Source organism: Trachemys scripta, chromosome 12 (assembly GCF_013100865.1).
Source record: "Trachemys scripta elegans isolate TJP31775 chromosome 12, CAS_Tse_1.0, whole genome shotgun sequence".
Classification (NCBI taxonomy): domain Eukaryota; kingdom Metazoa; phylum Chordata; order Testudines; family Emydidae; genus Trachemys; species Trachemys scripta.
Window position 1 is genome coordinate 38,780,544 of NC_048309.1, and position 13,680 is coordinate 38,794,223.

The window sequence follows — 13,680 nt, forward strand, 5'->3', positions numbered from 1 at the left end:
TCCATTGTGAACCGCATCTCCTCGGTAGGGTACCAGCTTCAGCTACCAGATAAACTAAAATGGGCACATGCCACTCAGCTCAAAACATATGTTTTCCCCTAGGTTTCTGGTCATGGCATTGTGGGCCTCAGTTGTGGACCAACCACCTGCCTGGACCATCCAGGTTTCCAGCTATCCATGGGATTATCTGGATAATTATAATTTTGAGAAGGGAGAATACCTCCAAAGGCTCTCCCTGGCTTGAGCCGCTGATGGGGACTGAGCCACAGTGTGGCACAAGGCTGGAGGAGAGGTGCCTTGGAAACAATGCATAGTCCAGATAAACACAGTAGGGCCCCAGCAAAATATCTGGTGAGTGGCCTCGGACCTCCCATGGATCCCAGGGGGACAAACCCTGTTCCTCTTGTGGTGGCCTGGAGCAGAATGGGAAGCCCTGTGGTGAGTGATAGCAATCCCTGATCCCTGGTCGCAATGTTGCAACGTCCTAAACCAAGCAAACAACATCCAGAATGGGAGCTAGAAAGGGCTATAATGGGATGACTGATGACTTAGGGAGTTTTTCATCCGAGCCTCAGTTTCCCCATAGGTGCATTTATGTTGTTGTTTTTCTTTTCCTTTTGCTTTGTTAACAGGACAAGGCAGTAATAGCGAGAGCCCAGGGACACCCTGAACACGAGTGGTGGGACCCCTCATGCTGCTTCAGGCCTGCAAAATCCTTCATTGTAATACAATGTATTTTTGGGTATTTTCCAGGGTCAGCCCCCAGCCAAGAACCCCAGGTCCCCTGGCTCTGCATATCCCTCCCCAATTGGGTCCCTGATGGGATTAACCTCAAAGAGCTCCATACCCTGCCAGACAGCACCACAGGGGACAACGTTATGTCCCATCACCCCCCAGCGGGGGTGGCAGATTTTACCAGCCACCAAATGGGAGGCAGCCGCTCAAGGCTGAATCATCCTTAATGCCACTTTAGGGGCTTTAGACATTTATTTGCTTCTGGAACACTTCTAAGTCCCAACCTTCCTTCCCAATTGTACTGGGGGGGGCACCCTCCAACTTGCCCATCTCAGGCAGATGTTGTCCTTGTCCCCCCCGGAAAAGGTGGACCTTGGTGGGCTCCTTGTGGGATGGGGCCAATACGGCAGCTAGTATTTGGAATATTCAGCAAGGGGCCATGAGAGACGAACGGTTGGGACAATTGGAAAAGGCCATAGGACTAGTTACAAGTGCGGACCTTACCCACCTTACAGTGGCCACCGCTGCCCTCAAACATAATGCCAAATTGGCCCTTCACACGTGGGATACCTTGCAGGGACTAATTGAGACCATAATTGAGGCTGGGGATCAACTAGTGTGGGATTCTGTATGCTCCCAGCTCCAACAATATTTGACCCAACAAGTCCAGAGCATCCAGGAGAATGTGCTCCATGGAGTCTGGCCCGGGGAAATCCATTCCCACTCAGGGATTCCCCGGGAGCAATGGCTTTTCTGCTATTCTGGAGGCTCACTAATTTGAAGTGTACAGGCATAGCCTGCTCCTTCACAGCTTTTGGCCCCATGAAAGGAGTGTGGGCCGCTGCTATAAATATCCAACCAGGCCTCTGGGAAGGCTGCCTTTGGGACTGGGTGATCCATCATGTCCTGTGAGAGGTGGTGGCTCCCCCAAATGACACGGCTAAGCAGTATGTGCTGACTGCATCCCCGGACTATCTGCACATATGGATTGCAGAAGGCAACACCTGGCGGCTATGGCCTATGGAGCCCCCTCAAATGATGTGTAAAGAGAAGGCAGTGCCAGGTCGCTTTTATGAGGTGGGTCAACACATCTGTTGGGAAGGGGAGGCATCGGGATATGCCACCACTGCAACACATCTGTTCACCAATACCTCAGCATGTGTTTGGAGAGCCACTGACCCCAGGGTGCCTCTCGACATACTATTAAGATCACAAACACAAAATTTTTCAGTGCATTGGCCAGCCATTTTGAAACAAATGTGTTAGTCTCTAAGGTGCCACAAGTACTCCTATTCTTTATATTGTGTTTAATTTTTCATGGATAATGCCCAATTTATTTCTTCCATTGGTGCACACCCGAGAACAACTTTCCATATTCCAGACAGATGTTACAACACACATTTAATCTGGAGAAAGCTGCCTTCACCACCGCCATTAGAGTGGGGGCATCTATGTCAACAGGGGGATGTGTTATGCTATGTTACTAACGAAGCCAGAAGTCATTATTGGCTGGTGTATGCAATTGTTGCTGTCCTAACCATTTTGTGCATGCTGAATTGCTATTTATGTAGGAGACCAATAGTAACCTTGGCCAGCGTATCAGAGGGAGGGTGGACACCTAAGTGGTGACCCCTCCCAACAAAATGTTGATTCAGGGTTAAGGGGGGGACTGTCACACCCCAATAACCCCCTCCCTCAAGGGGTCCCCCTTGGGGAGGCAGGTCAGCCTTGTATATTGCTAACACTGTTGCAAGCATTGCAGGGCATTTTGGGAAGGGTCAAAGGTGTGTGAGTGTGGAATGGAAGAATCCTTTGCAGATTGCAAGAGGTCAGAGGGGGAAGGAGGAAGAAAGCAGAGAACGGGTTAACTCAACACTCCAGCTCGCTCAGTCAGAAGATAAGGCACCGACTCCAGCCCAAGGCTGCAGCTCACAGCCAATGCTTGGCTGCCTGCTGAGAAAGATAGGGGCCTGGAATACACCAACCAACCGTGAGAAAGGAAGATGCAGCTGAACAGACCTGCAGAGGCAGCCCTAACGAATGACAGAAGCGAAGGCCAGCATGGAGGAAAACAAAGAGGACAACAAAGTCTAGACGGTGTGTTTTGGGAAAATTGAGGAGACCACAGAAAGCCGGTTTGGACTAGCACAAAGAACACCAGGAAGAGAGGTCATGGAACAAAAAACCCCCAAAAGAACCATGGACTTAAAAACCTTCCTGAGAGCTGGAGCAACTCGGAGATCACAGTGGACCCCGGACAACCTGGGCCCAGGACAGAACTCTCATCCACCCTTCACCCCTGTTCCTCTTACATTACACCCAGGCTTGGCCAGCCTCGGGTAGAATGTGTGTGAGTATGAAAGTGAGTTAGGGCTTGGGGCACTAATGCTTTCTTCCTTCCTCTGAGTGATGTCAGGAGCACCCATCACTCTCCACTGTAATTTTATTATTTTATTAATAAAGCTTTAAAATTTAGACACTTGGTGTGTTTCATCATCTCCTCCCCAAATGATTCTGTGGCTTCAGCCTGATCACCTGACACCTCAGGCAGATTGGTAATAAAAATTTGTCACAGCTCCTGCTTCTATAAGGAAGGGAAGAGGAAAAACAAGAACTCATAGCCACTAGCAAGGATGTTGGGAGCTGAATAAAGGTCACCAAAAGAAGAGCACTGTCCAGTCTACCTATCTATTTTTCTGACCCACCGCACTGACATATTTGATCCTCTCACTCCTAGTAATAAATTTATTCCTCACAACAAGATGTGAGGTAGGCAAGGATTATCCCCAGTTTACAGATGAGAAACTGAGGTACAGGTTAGATTATGTGATGTGACCAAGGTCACACAGGGAGTATGTGGTTGGAACAATTTACTCAGGGTCATGGATTCTCCATCATTGACAGTTTTTTTAAATCAAGATGGGATTTTTTTTCTATGGTCTGTGTGACAGTGTACCAGGAGACTAAACTAACCCAAATCTCTGCTCACTAGCTATTCCCCACTGGAGTGGACTTAACTGGGAGATGGTGCTCAATGGTTTAATTAGGCAGGGGGCTAACAAGCAAATGAGAACAATCAACCCATCAGCTGGGAACAGTTAAAGAAGAGCGAGGCAGTGCCAGGGAAGGAGGCTGGCAGCGGCCAGAGAATACAGGATCACAGTTTGAGGAAATCTTTCCTTCTTCCTCCCCAGAGAGTGGGGAGAGCTATCTTTAAGGGGGAAGTTCACATCCACTTATGTGTTGCTGCACCAGACTGCAGTGATGTACTGGTGGAGTGGACCTAATAAATAATACACTGGGGCTTATAAACCTGGAAAACGCCTTCACCCATACTCCCAGAGCCCTGTAGTCACTCTTGATCTGCTCAGTGTCACACCGTGCAGTATCATTTGTGCCCACATGGATGAGTAGCATGGGGTAGTAGTCAGAGGGCTGGATAATCCTCGACAATGCCTCTGTAACATTTTGGATACAGGCTCCCGGCAGGCAGCATACCTCCCGAGATGAAATGTCAGGGTGACAGATTGGCGCCTCCGTCCCCCTCAGCAGAGAGTCTCCGACCACCACTACCCTATATTTCCTATTCTCAGTGGTGGCAGCAGACCTCCCAGCCTTAGGGGTACGAGGCTTCTCCTTCTTTTCTGTAGGGGGTGATTCCTTCTTTCCTGTATCAAGAAGAGCATAACGGTTACTTATTACCACGGCAGGAGGGTTCGGAGCAGGGGTGGAGCACTGCCTGCTGCCAAAGTAACCAGCTGCCAGTATCCACCCTGAGCCATCTCCTCCTCCACCAGTGGTGTATCAGCAGTCCTGTGTACTGGGACAGCTACCTCAGCTGTCTCCACATGGACACTGTCCAGGAATTGCTCGTGGATTAGGATGCTCTTCCACCTAGCCACCTCCTCCTGTAGCTCTCCCACCTGCTGCCTGAGAGATTCCACCAGCAGCACCTTTCACGTGAGATGGTCCCCTCCAGCCTGGATATCAGTAAGTGGAAATTGCAAGTTACAGTCTCTGCAAAACTACACCAGGATCTGGGTAGTAGCATCCATGCTCAGGCACTCTGGCTACAGGCGCAGGTGGGGGAGACAGAAGCAGTGCTGGCACAGGTGTTGCGGGTCTTCCTAACCATTGTAAGCCTCCCTTTGTCAAACTCCCGTCTGTAGCCCCCTGTCCACTGAAAGGGTTGTTTAAGCAAGAAGTTTCGGTTTTAAAGGGAATACAGGGAAAACAGATAGAACCGGCAAGGGACCCTCACCCCCTTCCAACTCCCCTTCCAAACTCCCTTGTGAAACTCCCTGTTAGCAGCCCCTGGTTGCAAAAGCTCCCTGGTTGCTTGTGCACTGCTTTATAAAGCCCTGGCCTGTATGAATGCCCCGCCCACTGATTAAGGCTCAGCCACTTACCAGAGGTTTCTAGCTCTCAAACCTTCCTTTGAAGCTCACAGCTTCCAACTGAGAGCCACAGCACACAGTCCTTCAACCAAGCAACCAACCAACCAGACTGACAAACACAAGCTCAGCACACAGCAAGTAACCCCCAAACGCAAACAAACACACACTACAGACAGTCACTTACCCCAAAAGGGCGCTGTATTGCTCCTCCTTCACCTGGAGAACTCCCTTGCGAAACTCCCTGTTAGCAGCCCCGGGTCGCAAAAAAAGATAGACAGACAGATAGGAAGGATTCTTGTTCTGCCAAAGCTTTTTTGTTTGACAATGGGCAAGTTGCATTTACTGCGGTTTTTCAAAGGTATTTAAGAGAGTTAGATGCCCAAATTAACTTCAGCACCTAACAGCCTTAGGCTCCTTTGAAAATCCCATCCTTACTCTCTTTGTGTTTCAGTTCCCTATGTGTATATTGGGAGTGATAATAATAAGTACTGTGGTAATAATAAGTACCTGGGGTGCAAATACCAGATAGTAAAGGGTCTTTTATCTGTCAGAGAAAGGTAGAACAAGAACCAATGGCTCAAAGCTGAAGCCAGACAACTTCACATCAGAGAAGTGGTGGATTCTCCATCTCTTGATGGCTTTCAGTCCAGCCTGGGTGACTTTCTTGGAGATGCTTTAGTCAAATACAACTTATTGGGCTTAATACAGGGATCACAGAGTGAAATTTAATGGCCTGTCTCATGCAGGAGGCCAAATGAGATGATCTAAGGTCTCTTCTAATGTTAAAATGAGAGCTAGTCAAGATTTTTTCTTATGGAAGAGTTTTACCCCAGAAATTGCTGATTCAATGGAATATAAATATTCCGCCAGAATACTGATTTTAGAAAAACTTTCAACAGAAACCCGGCAGACAGGGTCCCCTGACTGGCTGGCTCCCCCACGCAGTCCAGCATGCTATCATCCTAGCTGCTTCAGGCTGTACAGATCTATGGACATTTGAGCCCCCCAGGCTTGCTTTCTCCCCAGTTGTTAAATCCTTGTGTGGCCCACCTTGAGCACTCGAAGTGCAAGAGTGAGGAATCAGCCTTGACACACACCCTTATTCAATGTTTGGCATGCCTTCTTGAAACAAAAACATTTTCCACTTTGTGGGAACCAGGGATATCCCTACCCATTTTAGTGCTGCATGGGGGGGGGGGCTGTGTGGAGCCCCAGGCCTCCGCTGGCAGAGTGGAGTGGGTGGAGGCCAGTGTGACAGACAGATTTATGTTACCAATCTGCCTGGGGCTTCAGGTGATCAGGCTGAGGATGCAGGATCTTTAGGGGAGGAGATGAAGTGTGAAGTGACTAAGTTTAAAGCTTTATTAATCAAATAACAGCTGTGAGTGTTGGGCACACCCCACATCACTCAGAGGGAGAAAGAAAGCATTAGTGTCCAAGCCCTAACCGACTTTCATACTTACTCATGCACAACCCAAGCCTGTCCAAGCCTGGGTGTAACATAAGAAGAAGATGGGGGGAAAGGGTAGACAAGAGTTCTGCCCTGTGCCTGGGTCGTCTAGGGTCTGCTGTAAATCTCCGACTTGCTTCAGCTCTTGGGAGGGTTTTAAGCCATGTGTTCTTCTGGGGGCATTTTCATCCAGGGACCTTTGTCCCCCATGGTCTCGATACCAGTCCAAACCTGCCTTCCGCAGCTCCCTTAGTTTCCCCAAAACACATTGGTTTCAGGGTCATGAGACTGTTGTTTTTCAACTCACTGACCTTCTCAATCTTACTAGTTTTGCAACCCCTCCAGTTCTGTCTAGCTCAGTTCTCCTTTCTCACGGCTGGCCAGGGTTAAGATAAAGGCTTCTGGCTCTTTGGCAGCAGAGAGCTTGTTTGTGTGCACTGACCTTGGGCTGCAGTTTCGTTCCTTATCTTCAGCCTAGCTGGATCCTCGAGTTAACCCATTCCTTTCTCCCTTCCTCTCCCTTCGGCCTCTTGTAACCTGCAAAGGAATCTTCCACTCCACACTCACACCTTCAACCCTTCCCAAGATATTTTCCAATGCATATAAAGGCATTAGCAATATACAATGCTGGTGCTGACCCAGGGGACCCCATGGCGGGGCGCATTTTATTGTGACACCGGGTCACTCCACTTCCTGCTGCCCAGTGAGTACAGGGCAGGCCTGACCCCGCACTCACAGGGTGGCGGGAAGTGGAGTGACCCAGCCCCAGCCCTCTCTGCTCTGTTCCCCTGGCTGCCAGGCTTCGAGGGCAGGGGGAACCAACCCCACAGCACTCACTGGTGGCATAGAGTGGGTTGGGGCCGGGTCGCTGCACTTCCTGCCGCCAGTGAGTGCAGGCCCAACCCTGCTGCAGTCCTCAGGGAAGTGGGGGCAGAGCAGGGGCAGAGGCTTTGGGGAAATGGTGAAGTGGGGGTGGGGTGGCATAGGGGTGGGAAGAGGTGGGGCTGGGGTGGAGCAGGGGTGGGAGCAATGGGCAAGAGGTGGAGCAGGGGCTGGAGCAGCATGCAGCTGCATAAGGCACCAGGAAATTTGTTGCCCCAAAGTTCCTGGTGCTCTACCTAGTTGCATACTTTCTGTATGGGTAGGGACGGCCCTGGTGGAAAAAGAGATCTAGCGAGTTCTATACTGGGAAGCATAGGAGCTGGAACAGGAATATTAAATTGAGTGGACCTGGAAGCATTAAAAACTAAGGCCAGTGCAGTAAAAGCTTTGCACCACACAGAAGTACAAGGGCAAAAACAACAGATAGCTGAGTTGCTACAGACAGGGCTGTATACATTAAATCTACAGTGGCACATTTGGGACCACATTTTGGGCTTACTATGCCACTATGTGCGACATAGCTGACAACACTTTTTTAAAAGAAGTAATGGTCTCAAGTTGCAGTGGGAGAGATTTAGGTTGGATATTAGGAAAAAAAAACTTTTTCATTAGGAGGGTGGTGAAGCACTGGAGTGTGTTACCTAGGGAGGTGGTGGAATCTCCTTCCTTAGAGGTATTTAAGGTCAGGCTTGACAAAACCCTGGCTGGGATGATTTAGTTGGGGATTGGTCCTGCTTTGAGCAGGGGGTTGGACTAGATGACCTCCTAAGGTCCCTTCCAACACTGATATTCTATGATTCTATGAATGGCTAGCAGGGAATAAGCAAATTAGTGAATTAACTGCTACGACCTGGACAACAATACTAACATAAAGTCTGGCTATTCTGCGTCAAGGAACTGAAATTCGGAAAGTATCCACAAAAGCTCAACAAATGATGGTCCAACATTAGTATGACATTTTTAGAGGCTGGTCCCCCTCATGGATATCAGTTTTAAATATTATGATTCATCCCATAATTGTTTTCTTTGTACTAATTGGAATAATGTTTCTCATAATGTGTTTTATGTGCTGTTGGATGAAGAGAATATACTTCAAATTAAAACCACAAGTCCAAATTGTTACACAATACATTGCCTTAAAACGATTAAACAAGATGTGACCCATTTAATATATTCATATTAAAGGGTCAAAAGGGGGACAATGTAGGTCAAAAGCCTAATGGGGAGAAATTATCTTGAGTAAATTGTACTCCGTTTTGCTTATTTTGTTAGCCTTGAATTAGTAAGAAGAAATTGTTTTGGTTTTATTTTTTGCTTTGTAGGAATGCATAGCTCCCGAATCGCCAGCCCACGGGCGCGGCAAACTGCTCCCATGGCAACGAGGCAGGAGTGACCTTCAATCCACCTTTTGTGTTTGGGAAACTTATTTGGCTGATTTGATTATTTCCCTTGCAGCTGGCATTCACGCGCTCAACAGATGGGTTTGTAATCTTATGTGCATGTATACTGCCTGGCTTTTCTATGCGCAGGAATGTAACCACTAAGAAGTGCTGTAAACAAAGTAAGTAAAGAATAAAAGCCCCAGGAAAAGTTCCTGGAGGTAGAGGGGCTTTTCGGCTACCACAGACCTGGCGTTCTGTTTCCTTTCCTCCGTCGTGACCACATTGCTTTACTTGTTATTGATTGTTTTTAGAAGGATAGAAGTGTTATGGCTGCAATTCTTACTTTTGAAATTATTTACTGTTTTTTTGTGTGAGTGAAGAATGTATGGCATGCTAATAGAGACCAGTACTGATGGGCTGGATGGTCAGAAGGGTAGTGGAGAAATCAAAAGGAATCACCCGGATGGCAGATTGACGACCTTAAAGCAAAGGCATATTCCCCAAAGACAAGATAAAGAGTGGAGCCAGAGGAACGAGAAAAGAAACAGCTGTGCATAGTCCCAGTAACAACCTGATAGGGAACAACCTTGACTAACAGCTCCGGTGTGCCATAGAATTGTACGGGAACTTATCACTATAAAAGAAGGGTGTATTGCCATGGGACTTTGGGTTCGTTCTGCATCAGCATTGGAGTTTTGAACGCATTCGACAGAGGCCCAGCTCCCCTCCCTCGTGTGCAGTTTCAGCTGGCCACTGGAACTGACCAAGCAATACTAAGGACTGGTAACTATAAGATCCAGCTGCAGAACCTTTTGGTGCGTGTGTGTGTGTGTGTGTGTGTAATCATATGCTGATTTTAATGCTTAAACTGAACTCTTAATAAACACAGCTTATTGCCTTATCCCTTTTAAAAAGATTCCGTGTGTATCTTATAAGCATAACTCACAGATCAATTGTCCTCTTAAACTGTTAACTCCAGATCAAAGGAACTCCACCCCTGAGCATTGGTACACACCAACCCACCTGCACTAAACTCATTTCACATGAGACTCAGAGCAGCCAAGTTAGTGTAACAAATTGGAGTCACTCCTGCCATGGGATAGACCTGAACTGGAGACCTAGAAACTCATGGTGGGAAGAGTTGACTGTGACGTTGCACTCCATATGTTTTATGGAAATATGCTCATGAGTGTGAATATGATGTAACTTGAATATGCTTTATGCAAAAGGTCTCTTGTAAGGTATCATAACAAAGGTTATAACCTACTGAATATATTCCTCCTATTTGTATGCATGTATCATTCTTGTATCTGAAGCTAGAAATATGAAATATAACTATGAGGTCCTATTGTAATTATGCAAAGTGTGGGTCATTAATGGTGGTTTAGAATCTTGATGACTCCCATTGACCCAGACAATTGGTTGTAAATGGTTTATTTACCTGCAAACCTTTCTTTGTACGTGTGGGCCAGCCCAGGAAGAATGGAGACTAGGGATCTTACAGTGACATGTGACCATGTCACATGATGCTGGAATCCATCTTAATACTTGTACTTTTCCATTGATGAGGCAGGGGTGGGGACAAGCACAGACAAAAGATTCCCGCCTTGTCCCAAAGCTATAAAAGGGAGAGGAGCAGGACAAAGGAGACTGCCAGTCATGAGAAAACCCTACTTACCACCTGAGATGTCTGCTGGATCTAACAAAGACTGTACTAGGGGAAAGGATTGGGCTCAGACTAGGAAAGTGTCTAATTTGTGAGAGAAGTTTATTGGAACATCTTTGAGGGTGAGATGTTACCTGCAATCAGTTTCTTAATGTATTAGGCTTAGACTTGTGTGTTTTGTTTTATTTTGCTTTGTGACTTACTTTGTTTTGTCTGTTATTACTTGAAATCACTTAAATCCTATGTTTTATACTTAATAAAATCACTTTTGTTTATTAATAAACCCAAAGTAAGTGATTAATACCTGAGGGAGCAAACAGCTGTGCATATCTCTCTATCAGTGATCTAGAGGGCGAACAATTTATGAGTTTACCCTGTATAATTTTTAAACAGAGTAAAATGGATTTATTTGGGGTTTAGATCCCATTGGGAGCTGGGTGTCTGGGTGCTGCAGACAGCTAATCTGCTGAGCTGTTTTTTGCTAAAGTCTGCAGCTTTAGGGGTATGGCCCAGACCCTGGGTATGCGTTGCAGCAGGCTAGAATATCTAGCTCAACAAGGCAGGGTTCTGGAGTCCCAAGCTGGCAGGGAAAATGGGCTCAGAGAAAATTTACACACAATGACAGTCCCAAGGGGATCTCTGTGACCGAACCCATCACACTGACATCCCTGAAGAATGCTTTCCTTGGCTTTCGAGAGGTCAAATACAACCTGGAAATGACTTTGTGAATTTGCCTTACATGCACACCTTGCCAGTGTGAATGAACTCTATCCTTGTCAGGGTTCCCCCCCAACTCTGAACTCTGGGGTACAGATGTGGGGACCCAATGAAAGACCCCCTAAACTTATATTCTACCAGCTTAGGTTAAAACTTCCCTAAGGCAAAAATGCCTTTCCTTGTCCTTGGATGGCATTGCTGCCACCACCAAATGATTTACACAAAAATGCAGGGAAGGGTTAATTGGAATCCCTATCCCTCCCCCCAAAAATATCCTCCAAGCTCCTTCAGACCCTTTCCTGAAGAGGCTTGAGAATAATATACCAACCAGTTGCCTTAGCAATGTGAGCATAGACCATACCCTTTGTCTTCAGGACACTGAAATCAATCAAGTTCTTAAAATAAGAACTTTATTTATAAAGAAAAAAATAAAAGAATCACCTCTGCAAAATGAGAATCCTCTGTGATTTAAATCTTTTTATTACCCCGTAAAGTAATACGGGGTAATAAAAAGATTTAAATCACAGAGGATTCCCCTCTGGGCTCAGCTTCACAGTTACAAAAACAGGAATAAAACTACCTTTGTGTCATAGGAAAATTCACAAGCCAAAACAAAAGATAAGCTAATGCATTCCCTTGCCCTATTCACCATTTCTGTGGTTTCAGATAGATTATTCCAGGTATATTTGCAGGAAATATTTTACCTGCTTGGCTTCTCCCTCCGTCCAGAGATGGAACAACAGACAGAACAAAAAACAAATCCCCCCCTCCTGACTCCCCAGATTTGAAAGTATCTTCTTTCCTCATTGGTCCTTCTGGTCAGTGACTGAGTTTATCTTTCTGGGCTTCTTAGACCTCCAGCATCTGCAGCTCCTTCTCTTTATTCTGGTCTTACTCATCTACCTCATCACTATGATAGGAAATAGTCTCATCATTACTGTCACAGTGGGTGATCGGGCGCTTCAAAGCCCCATGTATTTCTTCCTCAGGAACTTGTCAGTCTTGGAGATCTGCTACACATAGGTCACCATTCCGAAGACCTTGTCCAACCTCCTGTCAGAGCATCAGGCCATCTCCTTCCTAGGCTGTGAAGCCCAGATGTACTTCTTCCTCCTTTTTGGCAGCTCGGAGTGCTGCCCACTGGCTGTGATGTCCTATGACCAGTACCTTGTCATATGCAACCCCATGCATTACTCGCTCATCATGAGCAGAAAAGTCACCATTAGCTTCACAGCTGTGGTGTGGGTCATGGGCAACACGACGGCATATGAGCAAACGACAACCATATTCATGTTACCCTTCCATGGGACAAATATAATCAACCACTTCTTCTGCAATGTTCTTCCAGTACTTAGGCTGGCAAGTACAGACACATCCCTGAATGATGTTGTTAATGGCGTGCTCAGTGTAGTGTTCACAATAGTGCCCTTCATCCTGATCATCACCTCCTATGTCTGCATCCTCTCCGCCATCCTGAAGTTGTGCTCAGCTGAGGGGAGACGCAAAGCTTTCTCCACCTGCTCCTTGCACCTCATCACAGTCACCTTGTTCTTTGGGAGCTGCTTTATCACCTACATGATACCCAGTTCCAGGGCTTCTGTGGACACTGACCGAGCAACCTACCTATTCTACACAATCATTACTCCAACACTCAACCCAATCATATACAGTCTGAAGAACAAAGAAGTCAAGGAGGCTCTGAGGAAATTCTTGGCCAGGAGCAGGATTTTTTAGTTCTCATACAAAAGTTTATTTTGGGGATCCTTGGGCCATGTCAAAGCATCTCAACTTGGGCCTCCAAAATGGAGGTGTGACAAAGTGAGAAAGTGAGAGGTGAGAGGTGGGTGTCAAGAGCTATAGGAGGGAGCTGTTGGAGGAATGAAGTAGTACAAATCCATATCAGGTGCAAGGAAGGAGGCCCTGAGGTAATATTTCTTTAAAATATTCTTTAAAATATTATGCATGATTTGGTTTCTTTGTTCAGTTCTAATACTGCTGCATGACTGAGTGTGTAGAATCAAATCAAAAGAGATTGTAAAGGGGGGATATTAAGGACCCCAGGAAGGGAGAAACAATGACACTGATAAGTCATGCTCTCAGGTATCCACTTGAAAGGGACAACAATGGCTGGGCATCAACTCAGGGAAGAACCTGACTGGCTGGCACCATCCAAATTAGAATGTTTTTTTCATTTCCCGAGGGTAGGGCTGAGATCAAGAGACCCTGGGAGGTTAAAAAGGATGTGGTCTGCTGAGCTGGAAGCTGTAAAATGAGACACTGAGGCAGTATGCTGGAGGCTGACAGATAGACAGAGTCAGGAACTGCAGAAAGCAAGCTGTCAGAGAGAATGGAGTCATGAGGAACTTGAGGGGAATGCCAAACACAGGGAAGACAATAGGCACACAGGTCTGTTTGTTACACTTTTTAAATCTTCTCTAGGCTCTGTGTAGC

General features: G+C 46.7%; 1 pseudogene; it reads left to right on the top strand.

Annotated features, from left to right (window-relative positions):
• Window positions 1-11,016: 11,016 nt before the first annotated feature.
• On the top strand, window positions 11,017-12,963 carry LOC117885440 (annotated as a pseudogene).
• Window positions 12,964-13,680: the final 717 nt, after the last annotated feature.